The 18972-nt window shown below is 45.3% G+C and overlaps 3 non-coding genes across 3 annotated transcripts; 2 read left to right on the forward strand and 1 right to left on the reverse strand.

Moving 5' to 3' along the window:
* Positions 1-396: 396 nt before the first annotated feature.
* Positions 397-479, reverse strand: trnal-uaa (transfer RNA leucine (anticodon UAA)). Its single transcript has one exon. It is a non-coding gene; the product is annotated as a tRNA-Leu (tRNA).
* A 234-nt stretch (positions 480-713) lies between these two features.
* Positions 714-796, forward strand: trnal-uaa (transfer RNA leucine (anticodon UAA)). Its single transcript has one exon. It is a non-coding gene; the product is annotated as a tRNA-Leu (tRNA).
* Positions 797-1622: 826 nt separating this feature from the next.
* Positions 1623-1705, forward strand: trnal-uaa (transfer RNA leucine (anticodon UAA)). The gene has a single exon. It is a non-coding gene; the product is annotated as a tRNA-Leu (tRNA).
* Positions 1706-18972: the final 17267 nt, after the last annotated feature.

Here is an 18972-nt window from a genome sequence, read left to right on the forward strand (position 1 = left end):
TACACGTCATTGTAAAGGCAAACCTATGGGCGAGTAAACAACCCCATCATTGTAACCTCTGCCACTCTTTGTCAGTAAGTCACAGAATCACACAGACACTTTTACAAGAATCCTGAGAGTGTTTCCTTTCCACTGATACCAGACACATCTCTGAGTCTCTAACTATGTGGGATCTGTGCTGCTCACAACTTGAGCATGTCATTTAGGCTAACAGCATAACAAATAGGGCGTGTATTTAAATGATGCATACATTATGGTATTACTTTATCTACACTTACCTGCACACAAGCTGATAAGAGACCCAATTAGCCAGAGTAACTTGAAACACCTGTGTGGGTAAGACCAGGATCTTGGGACACACATGCTGCTACCTATTAACATTAAAGCTCTGTAGTCTACCAGGAGTGGGGTTCGAACCCACGAGGGCTCATGCCCATTGGATCTTAAGTCCAACGCCTTAACCTCTCGGCCATCCTGGTTTAGATGGGTATGAAACATCACCAGCAGTCCACCCTGTCTGATAGAAATTACGTTAACCTTCCTGTCGTCCTCGAGTCAAGGAAGGAAGGGAGGAAGAAGGAAGGGAGCAAGGGAGAAAGGAAGGAAGGAAGGAGGGAAGAGAGAGGAAGGAAAGAAAGAGAGAAGGAGGGAGGAAGATGGGGTAATTTCTATCAGACAGGGTGGACTGCTGGTGATGTTTCATATCCATCTAAACCAGGATGGCCGAGAGGTTAAGGCGTTGGACTTAAGATCCAATGGGCATGAGCCCTCGTGGGTTCGAACCCCACTCCTGGTAGACTACAGAGCTTTAATGTTAATAGGTAGCAGCATGTCTGTCCCAAGATCCTGGTCTCACCCCCACAGGTGTTTCAAGTTACTCTGGCTAATTGGGTCTCTTATCAGCTTGTGTGCAGACTCTGATTGATTGACACCTGCTGGTAGTTTTGTAGGTGGAGGACAGCAGCTGAAACATCTATGCAGGTAAGTGTAGATAAAGTAATACCATAATGTATGCATCATTTAACCTTTACATACTGCTCATTTTAGACCTTTAAACACACCACATACACATTTCTTTTAGCCATTGTGGAAAAAACTAATGTGAACTTAGCAAAGCAACATAACTGGGAATGCAATTCTATTATATATTAACCATCCTGTTGTCCTCGAGTCAAGGAAGGAAGGAAGGAAGGGAGGAAGGAAGGAAGGAAGGAAGGGAGGGAGGGAGGATGGAAGAAGGAAGGAAAGGAGGAAGGAAAGAAGGAAGGTAAGAGGGAGGGAGGAAAGGAAGGACGGAGGAAAGATGGAAGGAAGGGAGGAGGGAGGGAGGAAAGGAAGGAAGGAAGGACGGCGGAAAGGAAGGAAGGACAGAGGAAAGGAAGGAAGGAAAGACAGAGGAAAGAAGGAAGGAAGGAAAGAAGGAAGGAGGGAGGAAGGGAGAAAGGAAAAGAAGGAAGAAGGAAATAGAGAGGAAGGAAAGAAAGAGAGAAGGAGGGAGGAAGGAAAGAAAGAAGGAACAGTCAAAACAGACGGGGTCAATTTGACCCGGGAGGATGACAGGAAGGTTAATGTAATTTCTATCAGACACGGTCGACTGCTGGTGATGTTTCATATCCATCTAAACCAGGATGGCCGAGAGGTTAAGGCGTTGGACTTAAGATCCAATGGGCATGAGCCCTCGTGGGTTCGAACCCCACTCCTGGTAGACTACAGAGCTTTAATGTTAATAGGTAGCAGCATGTGTGTCCCAAGATCCTGGTCTCACCCACACAGGTGTTTCAAGTTACTCTGGCTAATTGGGTCTCTTATCAGCTCGTGTGCAGACCCTGATTGATTGGCAGTTTTGTAGGTGGAGGACAACAGCCGAATATGCAGGTAACTGTAGATAAAGTAGTAAAGTATGCATCATTTAACCTCTAACCTAACACGCCCCTATTTGTTATGTTGTTAGCCTAAACGACATGCCCAAGTTGTGAGCAGCACGGATCCCACATAGTTTGAGACTCAGCTATGTGTCTGGTATAATTGGAAAGGAAACACTACTATCTGACTATCTATCTATCTATCTATCTATCTATCTATCTATCTATCTATCTATCTATCTATCTATCTATCTATCTATCTATCTATCTATCTATCTACCTGTCTATCTATCTATCTATCTACCTATCTGTTTATTTTGCTATAAGTCATATGTCAAGTCGAAGAAGAACCAACCGTGTACCAAAATGCCGAGTGCGTAATGATATATGGTTCAACTCTTTTACGCACAGGGCGCACGCCGGTTACGCTTGGAGTTTGTTTATGGACAGCCAAACCTGATAGCTCAGTGTCATACACCGTTGGAAACCTCAGACTATTGGCTAAAAGGTTATCAACTTCCTTTCACCGAATATTTCCATTGGCTGGAACAGCTGTCAATCAAACCCACGTTGTCGTCGGTCACATGTCCTCATTGGCTTTGGAGGCACGTGCTGCCTAAACCTAAACACCGATTGGCTTGTGTGTGGTGTCGTCAGAAGCAGAAGAGGCTCACGGTTGTAAACATCTAGTCACGTGTACTCTGAGATGGACGTGCAGGTCAGGAAATTACGTAAACGGACCGCCTATGGTTTGTTCCGTGTGTTACGTTCCTATGGTTACGTTACGTGTTGGACTAAATACATGTTGACATATTGAGGAAAGTATTTCGGTTTTATGGAAACGGATTTCATATTTCACAAGAATGGATACTTGGCGAGCTGTACAGAAAGTCCTGAGTCATAAGATGATCGTTGTGGATAAAGGGAAGACTTTGAAGGTATGTAGCATTATAGCTGTTAGCTTACTTTAGCTCAGGGGCTAGCCGAGCTAATCGCTAATACTATTACGGCTGTGAGCAACCATATAAGTCGTGAATGGTCTTGAATGAATCAGAACAATCTAAGCTTTCCAACAATGTACGGCATGAGTATATATGTTTAAGGGTTGGTGTTTAAAACATTCAGAAGAACGTGTGGCTACCTCCTAACATCCGTCCCGTCCCATAGAGGGAACAGCGTGCATTAAGAGGTTAACCTTTACACACTGCTCAGCATCACATTTCTTTAAGCCTTATTTTTCCTAATGTGACCCACAGTGTAGGAAAATGGAAATAAAATGCATCCTTTTTGTCACTTTTGTGCAGCTGATACACGTTTTTTATATATGCAAATGAACAAGTTCAATCTGCACTTATTAAAATTCTGCATTTAAACATGTTTTATTCATCATATTCTATACAATGTTGTGCTGGAACATAAAATAGTGAATGTTTTATTTTCCATAAATACATCAAACGTTCATTAACCTTCCTGTTGTCCTCCCGGGTCAGATTGACCCCTTCTGTCTTGACTGTTCCTTCCTCCCTCCTACCTTCCTTCCTTCCTCCCTTCCTTCCTCCCTCCTACCTTCCTTCCTTCCTCCCTTCTTTCCTCCATCCTTCCTTACTTTCCTCCCTTCCTATTTTCATTTCTCCCTCCCTCGTACCTTCCTTCTTCCTTCCTTCCTTCCTTCCCTCCCTCCCTCCTACCTTCCTTGCTTCCTCTCTCTTTCCTACTTCCTTCCTTCTTTCCTTCCTCCTACCTTCCTTCCTTCCTTCTTTCCTCCATCCTTCCTTCCTTCCTTTCCTCCCTTCCTCTTTTCCTTTCTCCCTCGTACCTACTTTCCTTCTTCCAACCTCCCTCCCTCCCTTCCTTCCTTCTTTCCTCCTTTCCTTCCTTCCTCCCTCCCTCCATCTTTCCTTCCTCCCTTCCATCCTTCCTTCCCTCCCTCCCTTCCTTCTTCCTCCCTCGCTTCCCTGACTGAAGGACAACAGGAGGGTTAATGAGTAATTATGAGTCAGTATATGAACAGTATGTAAAGGTTAAAGTGGAAGTACTACATAATAAAAGTGTTAAAGGTATAAAGATGGAGAAAGAAAGACAGAACATATTAGCTAAACACGTATTAAGTCCTCCTCTCACTTTTTCTTCTCCTCCTCTTTTCTCCTCTCCAGTCTTGTCATTTTCCCCATTTTCTCCCAGAGGTATAATTCTCTCCCTGTCTCTCTCTACCATTATCTCTTCTTTTCTCCTCCCCCTTTCCTTCATCCACATCTCTTTAACCTTCATCCTCTCCTCCCCCGTCTGGTTTTTACTTTCATATTTCATTCTAGTTTCCAGTTGCACAGATAAGAGCACTTTATCTGCACATTTAAGGAAACAGAGAAACTTTTTTTTCCTTTTTTTCTTTTCACAAGGACATCCACCTAAATTAGCCAACAGCTTTGTCTTGGATGTGGAAATGGAAGAACACACTTGTTAAAATATTTAGTAGATTGTTCCAACAAAGATATACAGACTGACCCATTTAATATTCACTTCAGAATGAATAGCCAAATACTCTGCAGTCATTACAAGATCATTTACAGCCTCTGTCTGATGTGATTAACACACAAAAGCACTTAGCTTAGATTAGTCATTTATGCAGAGGTATGCAAACATTACATTATTACTGCAGGTCATTATTCATACACCTTATAGCTCATTTACATATTCTGGTTTGTACTGTTGTGTGTTTTTATGGTTATATGCATGTTTCAGACAGAATGCATATGTCCGTGTGTGTGTGTGTGTGTGTGTGTGTGTGTGTGTGTGTGTGTGTGTGTGTGTGTGTGTGTGTGTGTATGTGCGTAAGATACATGCAATTAATAAATCAACATAGAGAGATTCAGAGAAATTCTAATGAGGTAAAACCCTTTTTTTAAGTGTGTGGGTGTGTGTGTGTGTGTGTGTGTGTGTGTGTGTGTGTGTGTGTGTGTGTGCATCTAAACAAATTAAGATACATGCAATTAATAAATCAACGCGATTCAATCAATACGCGATTCAGAGAAATTCTAATGAGGTAAAACCCTTTTTTTTAAAACGTGTGTGTGTGTGTGTGTTTGTATGTGTGTGCATGTGTGTGTGTGTGCATCTAAACAAATTAACATACATGCAATTAATAAATCAACATATACGCACATATTCAGATCAATTCTAATGAGGTAAAACCCTTCTTTTTTTTTTAAACGTATGTGTGTGTGTGTGTGTGTGTGTGTGTGTGTGTGTGTGTGTGTGTGTGTGTGTGTGTGTGCATGTGTGTGTGTGTGTGTGTGTGTGTACACGTGCGCTGACATGCAATAAGTCAAGCAACATTAGCCGAGTGGGTATTACTGGGTGATAAAATCCTGAGCTTTAGATTATGATGTTGGTGTGTGTGAGGCACATCTGGGGATTATGCAGCTGTTTCACCGAAATATGACGCTCAATGTAAACTGTGTGCTGCAGTCAGACGACACGCTGCAAAGGTTTACGTCTATTTAAAGTCTATTTTTCAGCTTTCCTGATTATTTTCTAATGCAATGCAACTCATCTTTATTAATATGTTTTTTGCAAATGAACATAATGAGGTTAAAAGCTGGTTCGGTTTAGTGAAAGTGAATGAAGGTGAATGAATCAAAGCTGTATCTGTCTGGTCAGCATCAGCATGTGATGTTGGGAAAAGATGAAATGGACAGATGAAAATGAAATGGTAATGCTATTTTATATGTCTTCTTTGCGTAATATCTTTTTTCGCTATAGTAATCTGCACATTTCTCTCCTAATAAATACTGAACACTGTATACTGTGTAGGGCTAAGCAGCTCAACTACTAGCAATTCTGCCTTTGACCCTTAAAGCTTTATCCTGTCCTGTTTTTGCATCAGTAGCATGCTGAGAGACCAGAACGTATGATATTATATCTATAGCCAAAAATACTCCAAACTGAAGAGACTTTTTCATGGTTGTGGTTTTGAAACAATGCAGCCAGAGACTATTAGAGACTATTAAATCAGTCAATTGTCCAACTCACTAATTCAATATGGAGTCAGCTACCAAGGCACAGCTGATCATTTCTGCTTCTGTGTCGTCATTTTAGGGCAGGGGTGTCAAACTCATTTTCATTCAAGGGCTTCATACTGACCAATTAGATCTCATATGGGCCGGATTATTAAAAAGATGGAGGGAAGGAAGGAAGGAAGGAAGGAAGGAAGGAAGGAAAAACGGAAGGTAGGAAGGACAGGTGGAAGAAAGGGAGGAAGGACAGACAGATGGAATGAAGGAAAGAAGGAAGGACAGAAGGAAGAAAGGGAGGAAGGACAGACAGAAGGAAGGACAGGTGGAAGAAAGGGAGGAAGGACAGACAGACGGAAGGAAGGAAAGAAGGAAGGACAGGTGGAAGAAAGGGAGGAAGGACAGGTGGAAGAAAGGGAGGAAGGACAGACAGACAGAAGGAAGGAAGGAAGGAAAGAAGGAAGGACAGGTGGAAGAAAGGGAGGAAGGACAGACAGATGGAAGGAAGGAAGGAAAGAAGGAAGGACAGAAGGAAGAAAGGGAGGAAGGACAGACAGACGGAAGGAAGGAAAGAAGGAAGGACAGGTGGAAGAAAGGGAGGAAGGACAGACAGACAGATGGAAGGAAGGAAAGAAGGAAGGACAGGTGGAAGAAAGGGAGGAAGGACAGACAGATGGAAGGAAGGAAAGAAGGAAGAAAGGGAGGAAGGACAGACAGATGGAAGGAAGGACAGGTGGAAAGAAGGAAGGACAGGTGGAAGAAAGGGAGGAAGGACAGACAGACAGACGGAAGGAAGGAAGGAAGGAAAGAAGGAAGGACAGGTGGAAGAAAGGGAGGAAGGACAGACAGATGGAAGGAAGGAAAGAAGGAAGGACAGGTGGAAGGAAGGGAGGAAGGACAGACAGACGGAAGGAAGGACGGAAGGAAAGAAGGAAGGACAGGTGGAAGAAAGGGAGGAAGGACAGACAGATGGAAGGAAGGAAGGAAGGAAGGACAGAAGGAAGAAAGGGAGGAAGGACAGACAGAAGGAAGGACAGGTGGAAGAAAGGGAGGAAGGACAGACAGAAGGAAGGAAGGAAAGAAGGAAGGACAGGTGGAAGAAAGGGAGGAAGGACAGACAGAAGGAAGGATGGAAAGAAGGAAGGACAGAAGGAAGGACAGGTGGAAGAAAGGGAGGAAGGACAGATAGATGGAAGGAAGGAAGGACAGGTGGAAGGACAGACAGACGGAAGGAAGGAAGGAAGGAAAGAAGGAAGGACAGGTGGAAGAAAGGGAGGAAGGACAGACAGATGGAACGAAGGAAGGAAAGAAGGAAGGACAGAAGGAAGAAAGGGAGGAAGGACAGACAGAAGGAAGGAAGGAAGGAAAGAAGGAAGGACAGGTGCAAGAAAGGGAGGAAGGACAGACAGACAGAAGGAAGGAAAGAAGGAAAGAAGGAAGGACAGAAGGAAGAAAGGGAGGAAGGACAGACAGATGGAAGGAAGGAAGGAAGGGAGGAAGGACAGACAGACGGAAGGAAGGAAAGAAGGAAGGACAGGTGGAAGAAAGGGAGGAAGGACAGACAGATGGAAGGAAGGAAGGAAAGAAGGAAGGACAGAAGGAAGAAAGGAAGGAAGGAAGGAAGGAAGGAAAGAAGGAAGGACAGGTGGAAGAAAGGGAGGAAGGACAGACAGATGGAAGGAAAGAAGGAAAGAAGGAAGGACAGGTGGAAGAAAGGGAGGAAGGACAGACAGAGGGAAGGAAGGAAGGAAAGAAGGAAGGACAGGTGGAAGAAAGGGAGGAAGGACAGACAGATAGACAGAAGGAAGGAAGGAAGGAAAGAAGGAAGGACAGGTGGAAGGAAGGAAAGAAGGAAGGACAGGTGGAAGAAAGGGAGGAAGGACAGACAGATGGAAGGAAGGAAGGAAGGACAGGTGGAAGAAAGGGAGGAAGGACAGACAGATGGAAGGAAGGAAGGAAGGAAGGACAGGTGGAAGAAAGGGAGGAAGGACAGACAGATGGAAGGAAGGAAGGAAGGAAGGAAAGAAGGAAGGACAGGTGGAAGGAAGGAAAGAAGGAAGGACAGGTGGAAGAAAGGGAGGAAGGACAGACAGATGGAAGGAAGGAAGGAAGGAAAGAAGGAAGGACAGGTGGAAGAAAGGGAGGAAGGACAGACAGACAGACAGAAGGAAGGAAGGAAGGAAAGAAGGAAGGACAGGTGGAAGAAAGGGAGGAAGGACAGACAGACGGAAGGAAGGAAGGAAAGAAGGAAGGACAGGTGGAAGAAAGGGAGGAAGGACAGACAGATGGAAGGAAGGAAGGAAGGAAAGAAGGAAGGACAGGTGGAAGAAAGGGAGGAAGGACAGACAGACAGAAGGAAGGAAAGAAGGAAGGACAGGTGGAAGAAAGGGAGGAAGGACAGACAGAAGGAAGGATGGAAAGAAGGAAGGACAGAAAGAAGAAAGGGAGGAAGGACAGACAGACGGAAGAAAGGGAGGAAGGACAGACAGACGGAAGGAAGGAAAGAAGGAAGAAAGGGAGGAAGGACAGACAGATGGAAGGAAGGAAGGAAGGAAGGACAGGTGGAAGAAAGGGAGGAAGGACAGACAGATGGAAGGAAGGAAGGAAGGAAGGAAAGAAGGAAGGACAGGTGGAAGGAAGGAAAGAAGGAAGGACAGGTGGAAGAAAGGGAGGAAGGACAGACAGATGGAAGGAAGGAAGGAAGGAAAGAAGGAAGGACAGGTGGAAGAAAGGGAGGAAGGACAGACAGACAGACAGAAGGAAGGAAGGAAGGAAAGAAGGAAGGACAGGTGGAAGAAAGGGAGGAAGGACAGACAGACGGAAGGAAGGAAGGAAAGAAGGAAGGACAGGTGGAAGAAAGGGAGGAAGGACAGACAGATGGAAGGAAGGAAGGAAGGAAAGAAGGAAGGACAGGTGGAAGAAAGGGAGGAAGGACAGACAGACAGAAGGAAGGAAAGAAGGAAGGACAGGTGGAAGAAAGGGAGGAAGGACAGACAGAAGGAAGGATGGAAAGAAGGAAGGACAGAAAGAAGAAAGGGAGGAAGGACAGACAGACGGAAGAAAGGGAGGAAGGACAGACAGACGGAAGGAAGGAAAGAAGGAAGAAAGGGAGGAAAGACAGACAGATGGAAGGAAGGAAGGAAGGACAGAAGAAAGAAAGGGAGGAAGGACAGACAGACTATTAGAGACTATTAAATCTGTCAATTGTCCAACTCACTAATTCAATATGGAGTCAGCTACCAAGGCACAGCTGATCATTTCTGCTTCTGTGTCATCATTTTAGGGCAGAGGTGTCAAACTCATTTTCATTCAAGGGCTACATACTGACCAATTAGATCTCATGTGGGCAGGATTGTTAAAAAGATGGAGGGAAGGAAGGAAGGAAGGAAGGAAGGAACGAAGGAAGGAAAAAAGGAAGGTAGGAAGGACAGGTGGAAGAAAGGGAGGAAGGAAGGAAAGAAGGAAGGACAGAAGGAAGAAAGGGAGGAAGGACAGACAGACAGAAGGAAGGAAGGAAGGAAAGAAGGAAGGACAGGTGGAAGAAAGGGAGGAAGGACAGACAGATGGAAGGAAGGAAGGAAGGACAGAAGGAAGAAAGGGAGGAAGGACAGACAGATGGAAGGAAGGAAGGAAAGAAGGAAGGACAGGTGGAAGAAAGGGAGGAAGGACAGAAGGAAGGAAAAAAGGAAGGAAAAAAGGAAGGTAGGAAGGACAGAAGGAAGAAAGGGAGGAAGGACAGACAGACGGAAGGAAGGAAAGAAGGACAGGTGGAAGAAAGGGAGGAAGGACAGACAGATGGAAGGAAGGAAGGAAAGAAGGAAGGAAGGACAGGTGGAAAGAAGGGAGGAAGGAACGAAGTAAGGAAAAAAGGAAGGTAGGAAAGACAGACAGAAGGAAGGATGGAAAGAAGGAAGGACAGACAGATGGAAGGAAGGAAGGAAGGAAAGAAGGAAGGACAGGTGGAAGAAAGGGAGGAAGGACAGACAGAAGGAAGGATGGAAAGAAGGAAGGACAGAAGGAAGAAAGGGAGGAAGGACAGACAGAAGGAAGGAAGAAAGGAAAGAAGGAAGGATGGAAAGAAGGAAGGACAGAAGGAAAGAAGGAAGGACAGAAGGAAGAAAGGGAGGAAGGACAGACAGACGGAAGGAAGGAAAGAAGGAAGGACAGGTGGAAGGAAGGAAGGAATGAAGAAAGGAAGAATGGAAGGAAGGACAGAAGGAAGGACAGAAGGAAGAAAGGGAGGAAGGAATGAAGAAAGGAAGAAAGGGAGGAAGGACAGACAGATGGAAGGAAGGACAGACAGATGGAAGGAAGGAAGGAAGGAAGGACAGGTGGAAGAAAGGGAGGAAGGACAGACAGATGGAAGGAAGGAAGGAAAGAAGGAAGGACAGGTGGAAGGAAGGAAAGAAGGAAGGACAGGTGAAAGAAAGGGAGGAAGGACAGACAGATGGAAGGAAGGAAAGAAGGAAGGACAGAAGGAAGAAAGGGAGGAAGGACAGACAGACGGAAGGAAGGAAAGAAGGACAGGTGGAAGAAAGGGAGGAAGGACAGACAGATGGAAGGAAGGAAAGAAGGAAGGACAGGTGGAAGAAAGGGAGGAAGGACAGACAGACGGAAGGAAAGAAGGAAGGACAGGTGGAAGAAAGGGAGGAAGGACAGACAGATGGAAGGAAGGAAGGAAGGAAAGAAGGAAGGACAGGTGGAAGAAAGGGAGGAAGGACAGACAGACGGAAGGAAGGAAGGAAGGAAGGACAGGTGGAAGGAAGGAAGGACAGGTGGAAGAAAGGGAGGAAGGACAGACAGATGGAAGGAAGGAAGGAAGGAAGGAAGGAAAGAAGGAAGGACGGACGGACAGGTGGAAGAAAGGGAGGAAGGACAGACAGATGGAAGGAAGGAAGGAAAGAAGGAAGGACAGGTGCAAGAAAGGGAGGAAGGACAGACAGACAGAAGGAAGGAAAGAAGGAAAGACATGTGACACTGAACAAGCATCTGACATGTGAAAAAGCTGAGACCATGTGGAGTCAAGTTATGAGGGTTTGAAATTTCATGGCGAAGCATCGAAATTCGCTGCGTCACCACGGCAACCAGGAAGCGCTCGGGCCCTAACTAGAAGTTAGCTCAGCAATGTCAAATCCAACACCAGATAATAAAAACTATGCACACTGTGAAATACGTAGAGATTTACCTGATGATGTCACTGTTGACTTTTTCAGTATGTTTCTTAACCCTCCTGTTGTGCTCCCGGGTCAAATTGACCCATCTGTTTTGACTCTTCCTTCCTTCCCTCCTTCCTTCCTTCCCTTCTTTCCTCCCTCCCTCCTTTCCCCCTCCTTTCTTCCTTCCTTCCTTCCTCCCTCCTTCCTACCTTCTTTCCTTCCTCCGTCCTTCCTTCCTCCCTTCCTTCTCTCCTGTGTCCTTCTGTCCTTCCTTCCTCCCACCCTCCTACCTTATTTCCTCCCACCCTCCTACCTTCCTTCTTTACTTACTTCTTTCCTCCGTCCTTCCTTCCTTCCTTCCTTCCTCCATCCCCCTTTCTTCCTTCCCTCCTTCCTCCCTCCCTCCCTCCTTTCCCCCTCCTTTCTTCCTTCCTTCCTTCCTCCCTCCTTCCTACCTTCTTTCCTTCCTCCGTCCTTCCTTCCTCCCTTCCTTCTCTCCTCTGTCCTTCTTTCCTTCCTTCCTCCCACCCTCCTACCTTATTTCCTCCCACCCTCCTACCTTCCTTCTTTACTTACTTCTTTCCTCCGTCCTTCCTTCCTTCCTTCCTTCCTTCCTCCATCCCCCTTTCTTCCTTCCCTCCTTCCTCCCTCCCTCCCTCCCTCCCTCCCTCCTTTCCTTATCTCCTTGACTCGAACACAACAGGAGGGTTAAGACAACGTCCTAACCACTTAACCAACTACTTACACTTACACTTAATTCTATGAACAATATAAACACTACGCAACTTGTACTGACATTCATTAAAACCATTTCCTCATTATGTTGCAGCTCCAGGCAGCACTCATTTTATTTTAACCCTTTACATACAGTACTGTTCATATTGTGACTCATTAATTAGTCTCTACACCAACTCACATTCATAAATTCCCCTTCAGGTGAACATTTTATAGTATATGAAGGATACAGTAACGTGTTTGAATGCTGTTTTTTAACTCTTAAACAGACAACGTGCACCAAGAGATACAGACTCTTTAACTTTCATGTTGTCCTCCCGGGTCCCTCCTCTGTCCTTCCTTCCTTCCTTCCTTCCTTCCTTCCTCAGATCTAAGTTCAGCTGTTAGGGTAAATGTTCCCTCCTTCTGTCATTTCTTCCTTCCTTCATCTGTCCTTCCTTTCTTTCTTCCTTCCTTCTTTCCTTCCTCCCTCCCTCCCTCCCTCCCTCCCTCCCTCCCTTCCTTTCTTCCTCCCTCCTTCCTTTCCTTCATTCTTCCTCCCTTCCTTCCCTTCCTCCCTCCTTTCCATCCTTCTTCCTCCCTCCTTCCTTTCCTTCATTCTTCCTCCCTTCCTTCCCTTCCTTCCTCCTTTCCTTCCTTCTTCCCTCCTTTCCTTCCTACCTTCCTTCCTCCTCCCTCCTCCCTTCCCTTCCTTCTTCCTCCCTTGCTTCCCTTCCTTCCTCCTTTCCTTCCTTCTTCCCTCCTTTCCTTCCGTCCTTCCTTCCTTCCTTACTTTAGGTGCAAATGACATAACTAGTAAGGCCTGTTTAAGGGTTAAACATTTTTCATTCACATTTGTATATTTGCATATATGAAAATGTACAAAAATTAAAAAGCATGCATTTTATTTCCATTTTTGTATGCTTTGGGTCACATGAGGTCAATTCTGGCTAAAATAAATGTGTATATGGTGTTTTTACAGCTCTTAAATGTAAAAATAGTTCAAATTTGACCCTGTAAGGCAGGGGTGTCAAACTAATTTTCATTTGAGGGCCACATACAGCCCAATTTGATCTCATGTGGGCCGGATCATTAAAAAGATGGAAGGAAGGAAGGAGGGAGGGAGGGAAGAAAAAAAGGAAGGAAGGAAGGAAGGAATGAAAAGGAGACGGGAAAGAAAGAAGGAAGGAGGGAGGGAGGAAAAAAAGGAATGAAGGAACGAATGAAAAGGAGACAGGAAAGAAAGATGGAAGGAAGGAGGGAGGGAGGGAAGGAGGGAAGAAAGATATGATGGACGGACAGAATGATGGATGGAAGAAAGGGAGGAAGGACAGAAGAAAGGAAGTAAGGAAAGATGGAAGAAAGGAAGTAAGGAACGAAAGGAAGACAGGAAGGTAAAAAAGGGAGGAAGGAAGGTAGGAAGGAGGGATGAAAAGAAGGAAGGAAGGAGGGCCGGAACTGACTCCTCGGCGGGCCGGTTCTGGCCCACGGGCCGCATGTTTGACATCCCTGCTGTAAGGGTTATAAAAACATATTTGCTGTTATGAAATAGTTGCATTTATCATTGTAATCTTCATTGTGCTGCACATCACATAAGAAGAAAAGTAGAGTATCTTTTTTAAAATATGCAGTAAATTTAAATTAAACAACTCAAAATCAACATCAACAGCGTCTTCACTCGTCATTTTGAATAAAGTGAACAGAGGAGACAATGCATAAGAAAATAAAATCATATATTCCTTACAGTACACAAATAAACACAAGCAAACCATTCCTATTTAGCTCCATCATCGACATCATCACACACACACACACACACACACACACACACACACACACACACAACACACAACACACAACACACACTCGCTGGATCCCGAATTGCCCCCGAAACTATAAATCAGTAAGCTCATAAGTGTGATTGGATGGTGTGAGCTAACAAAGTGCTTATTCATGGCCGTGCATACGCAGGCACAGAGCTTTTCAATCAGCAGGCCGAGCCAAAAACAGCTGATGGAAAGTAACACGGTAACACAGACGGACGGACGGACAGACGGACAGACGGACAGCGAGACAGGCAGCGGTTTGGTGCCTCTGCTGCTGCTGCGGCTTTAAAATGAATGTTGCAGTGCTCAGCTCAGTTTAATGATTCGACTGTAGTTTCCTCTCTATGACGTGATGCATGTAGCCCAGAGCTGCACACATTTCCATTTTAACCACTTAGCTCCTCCGTCTGACACAATCCAGAGGTAATAAAAGGATTAAGATCCTACACAAAAGGGATTATAGTTGATCTAACTTTTAAATTGAGCTACAGCAGGAATAACAACTTTATGTAACGCTGGTTGCTGGTTGCTGGTTGCTGGTTGCTGGTTGCTGGCGCTTTCAGAATAAAGCAGCTTCCTGTCGTTATAATCCATCTGTGCATAATCTATACTGTGCAGGGTCAAAGCGAATTAGCTAAAAGTTATTCAGGGTGTAAGAAAAATTAAATTAAAGGTTTTGGAAAAGAAAAGTTGAACCTCTCAGTCTTATTTCTTGAAGAGATAAAGGATGTTTTTTTCTCTGTTCTTGAGCATTGATCATGTTAAATGTATTTTAAAGGATCGGGGTCAGTTTGTAAAATTATTCCAGCACTTGTGTTACAATAATATAAAATACTGTCACCTAAAACTTAATTAACCCTCCTGTTGTCCTCGAGGTCAAGGAAGGAAGGGAGGAAGAAGGAAGGAAGGGATGGAGGAAGGAAGGAAAGGAGGGAGAAGGGAGGGAGGGAGGAAGGAAGGAAGGGAGGATTGAAGGAAGAAGGAAGAAGGAAGGGAGGGAGGGTGGAAGGGAGGATGGAAGAAGGAAAGAAGGAAGGAAGGAAAGAAAGGAAGAAGGAGGGAGGAAAGAGAGAGGGAGGAAGGAAGGTAGGAGGGAGGAAAGAAGGAAGGAAGGAAAGAAAGGAGGGAAGAAGGGAGAAAGGAAAAGAGGAAGAAAGGAAAAGAGGAAGGAATGAAAGAGAGAAGGAGGGAGGGAGGAAGGAAGGAAAGATGGAAGGGAAGAAGTAAGGAAGAAGGGAGGGAGGAAGGGAGGAAAGCAGGAAAGAAGGAACAGTCAAAACAGACGGGGTCAATTTGACCCGGGAGGACGACATGAAGGTTAACTTAAGTAACTTGATAGTATCCTCATATTTAATCTTTTTAGCTTAATTTTGGACACCAGCTAAACAATGTTTGCATGTAGCAGCTCCTAAACTCAATATCTGCATATTCCAAATATGAATTGAGTATTAATATGCATGCAAACACTTCCAGTGATGCAATCATGGTCTCTCGGTCTCTACCTCTCCTCCTCTGTTTGTCTTTAAACCCTCCCAGCCCCCATCCCAGCCCCCATCCCAGCCCCCCCCCCCCCAGCCCCCATCCCAGCCCCCCTCCCAGACCCAACCCCAGCCCCCCCCTCCCATCCCAGCCCCCATCAGCCCGCCTGTCTATCAGCCCGCCTTGTCTTCTTACGTAACTGGAGGAGTTCATGCTGGTAGCCAGGTTGGCACTGATCTCTGTGTGTGTGTGTGTGTGTGTGTGTGTGTGTGTGTGTGTGTGTGTGTGTGTGTGTGTGTGTGTGTGTGTGTGTGTGTGTGTGTGTGTGTGTGTGCAGTAGTACTACACTAGTATTGCTGATCTCATAGGCTCTTTTCCACTGGGCTCTCTCACTGTGTCTCTCTCTGTTTGGCATTATCAAAACCTCTGCTCATAATTTATGCTAGATGGATGATGGGCAGGAGGCAGGAAGGGAGGAAAGAAGGAAGGAAGGAAGGATGGATGGAAGGAAGGGAGGAAGGACGGAGGAAATAAGGAAGGAAGGAAGGTAGGGGGGAGGAAAGAAAGAGAGAAGGAGGGAGGGAGGAAGGGAAGAAATAAGGAAGGAAGGAAGAAGAAAAGGGGATGGAGGAAGGAAAGAAAGAAGGGAGGAGAGAAGGAGGGAGGGAGGAAGAACAGATGGAAGTAAGGAAAGGAAGGAAGGAAGGAAGGACGGAGGAAGGAAAGAAGGAAGGGAGGAGAGAAGGAGGGAGGGAGGAAGGACAGATGGAAGGAAGGAAAGGAAGGAAGGACGGAGGAAATAAGGAAGGAAGGAAGGTAGGGGGGAGGAAAGAAAGAGAGAAGGAGGGAGGGAGGAAGGGAAGAAATAAGGAAGGAAGGAAGAAGAAGAAAGGGGGATGGAGGAAGGAAAGAAAGAAGGGAGGAGAGAATGAGGGAGGGAGGAAGAACAGATGGAAGTAAGGAAAGGAAGGAAGGAAGGAAGGACGGAGGAAGGAAAGAAGGAAGGGAGGAGAGAAGGAGGGAGGGAAGAAGGACAGATGGAAGGAAGGAAAGGAAGGAAGGACGGAGGAAATAAGGAAGGAAGGAAGGTAGGGGGGAGGAAAGAAAGAGAGAAGGAGGGAGGGAGGAAGGGAAGAAATAAGGAAGGAAGGAAGAAGAAAGGGGGATGGAGGAAGGAAAGAAAGAAGGGAGGAGAGAAGGACGGAGGGAGGGAGGAAGAACAGATGGAAGTAAGGAAAGGAAGGAAGGAAGGACGGAGGAAGGAAAGAAGGAAGGAGGAGAGAAGGAGGGAGGGAGGAAGGACAGATGGAAGGACGGAGGAAATAAGGAATGAGGGAGGGAGAAAGGAAAAGAGGAAGGGAAGGAAGAAGGCAGGGAGGAAGGGAAGGAAAGAAGGAAGGAAGGAAGGATATTTTGGGATATTTACAGAAGTGACCAAATATAATTATTTGCCCAATAAAGGGTTAATAAAAATGTATTTTGTGGTGAAATGGAAGTTATTACTATATGGATAAGACATGTATGATTCTTTTTATTCATCACAGGATTGTTTCCTCATGATTCCTTTTTTATTCTCTAGCTTGTTATTTATTGTCTCTCTCTTTGCTTCAGCTTTGTTGTTTCTGCTCTGCTGTATTTCTATTAGTGTGTAATCCATCCCTCTTCTCCTTTCACCCTCCCTCCCTCCTACCATCCTTCCTCCCTTCTTTCCTTCCTTCTTTCTTCCCTTCTTTCCTTCCTTCCTTCTTCCCTCCTTTCCTTCCTTCCTCCCTCCTTTCCTTGCTTCTTCCTCCATCCCTCTTCTCCTTTCACCCTCCCTCCCTCCTACCATCCTTCCTCCCTTCTTTCCTTCCTTCTTTCTTCCCTTCTTTCCTTCCTTCCTTCTTCCCTCCTTTCCTTCCTTCCTCCCTCCTTTCCTTGCTTCTTCCTCCATTCCTCTTCTCCTTTCTCCCTCCCTCCCTCCTACCATCCTTCCTCCCTTCTTTCCTTCCTTCCTTCTTCCCTCCTTTCTCCCTCCCTCCCTCCTACCATCCTTCTTCCTCCATCCCTCTTCTCCTTTCACCCTCCCTCCCTCCTACCATCCTTCCTCCCTTCTTTCCTTCCTTCCTTTCCTTTCCTTTCCTTTCCTCCCTTCCTTTCCTCCTTCCTTCCTTCTTCCTCCATCCCTCTTCTCCTTTCTCCCTCCCTCCCTCCTACCATCCTTCTTCCTCCATCCCTCTTCTCCTTTCACCCTCCCTCCCTCCTACCATCCTTCCTCCCTTCTTTCCTTCTTCCCTTCCTTCCTTTCTCCCTCCTTTTCCTTCCTCTCTCCTTTTCCCTCCCTCCCTCCATCCTTCCTGCCTTCCTTCTTTCCCTCCTTCCTTCCTTCTTCTTCCATTCCTCTTCTCCTTTCTCCCTCCCTCCCTCCTACCATCCCTCCTCCCTCCTTTCCCTCCCTCCCTCCCTCCTTCTCTTCCCTCCCTCCTCCCCTCCTTTCCTTCCTTCTTCCCTTCCTTCCTTAACTCGAGGACAACAGGAGGGTTAAGAGTCTATTTAGTGTAGCAGTAGTAGCTTTATTGTTAATATATTGAGGGTCAGACAACATTATAAAGAGATTTAGATATCACTCCCTGAGCTATAAGAACAATTTAAGACAATAAAGAACAATTAAAGACATAAATAAAACATTGTTAATCTATAAGGACAATAAAGTGTAATATCTAATATAAAAAGGTTTAAATAGAGCAAACAGCAGCAACTACTACACACAGATTATATAACTATTAGTCTAAGTGCTCTAATAGTTAATACATGTTCTTTTCTTATTTCCAGTAAAATAAAGGCTGCATTTAAAATACATGACGAGGAGCTTTTGAAAAGAAATGTGCATCCTAAAATAAAGCGGATTGATCATATTGGATTGTTTATTTCCTGCAGCTCGGATTTCAGCGAGTGTGTTTGCTTTAGAGATTTGTGCTTATCGTCTCGTAGCGGTGCGTCACTATCACCACGGTCCGATGCAACATAGAAGACAAACTTAATTAAAAGCTCTGTTTTCGCCGTCCACTTCTTCTGCTTTCCTTCCTCCTTCCTTCTTTCCTCCCTTCTTTCTTCCTTCCTTCCTCCTTTCCTTCCTAGCTTCTTTCCTCTGTCCTTCTTTCCTCTGTCCTTCTTTCCACAGTTTCCTCTTTTCCTTCCTCCCTTCCTTCTTCCTTACTTCCTCCTTTCCTTCCTAGCTTCTTTCCTCTGTCCTTCTTTCCTCTGTCCTTCTTTCCACAGTTCCTCTTTTCCTTTCTCCCTCCTTCCTTCCTTTCCTCCTTCCTTCCTTCTCTTCCTTCCATCCTTCCTTCCATCCTTCCTTCCATGCTTCCTTCCTCCTTTCCTTCATTGGACCATGTGAAACGTCTTCTCTGTGACTCACTCGTCTCTCTCTCTCTCTCCTGTGTACGTCGAATTGAAAGCTGTGCCGTTTAAAATAGAAACGCTTCATCAAAATTAAATAATTCTCAATAATTTATCGGTACTAATGAGTATGATGAGCACTCAACACTGTACTTTTTTTTGGGGAGTGAAGGAATACTCTACGCTAAGTGTGGAGTAGATCGGAGGAACAGTTCTCGAGATGAGCAAAGGACAAATATACCTATACAGAATCCTAGAATCCTCTCTTATAGTTTGATTATTTGACATATTTGTGACATAATTGTTGTGTTGTGTGTCATAATTAGTGTATCAACTCTCATTATTTGATCCTTAGCCCTCCTGTTGTCCTCGAATCAAGGAAGGAAGGAAGAGAGGAAGAAGGAAGGAAAGGAGGGAGGGAGGGGGGGGAAGAAGGAAGGAAGGGAGGAGAGAGGGAGGAAGGAAGGAAAGGAGAGAGGGAGGAAGGAAGGAAAGGAGGGAGGGAGGAAAGAAGGAAGGAAGGTAGGGGGGATGAAAGAAGGAA

Source organism: Scomber japonicus, chromosome 3 (genome assembly GCF_027409825.1).
Source record: "Scomber japonicus isolate fScoJap1 chromosome 3, fScoJap1.pri, whole genome shotgun sequence".
Classification (NCBI taxonomy): Eukaryota; Metazoa; Chordata; class Actinopteri; order Scombriformes; family Scombridae; genus Scomber; species Scomber japonicus.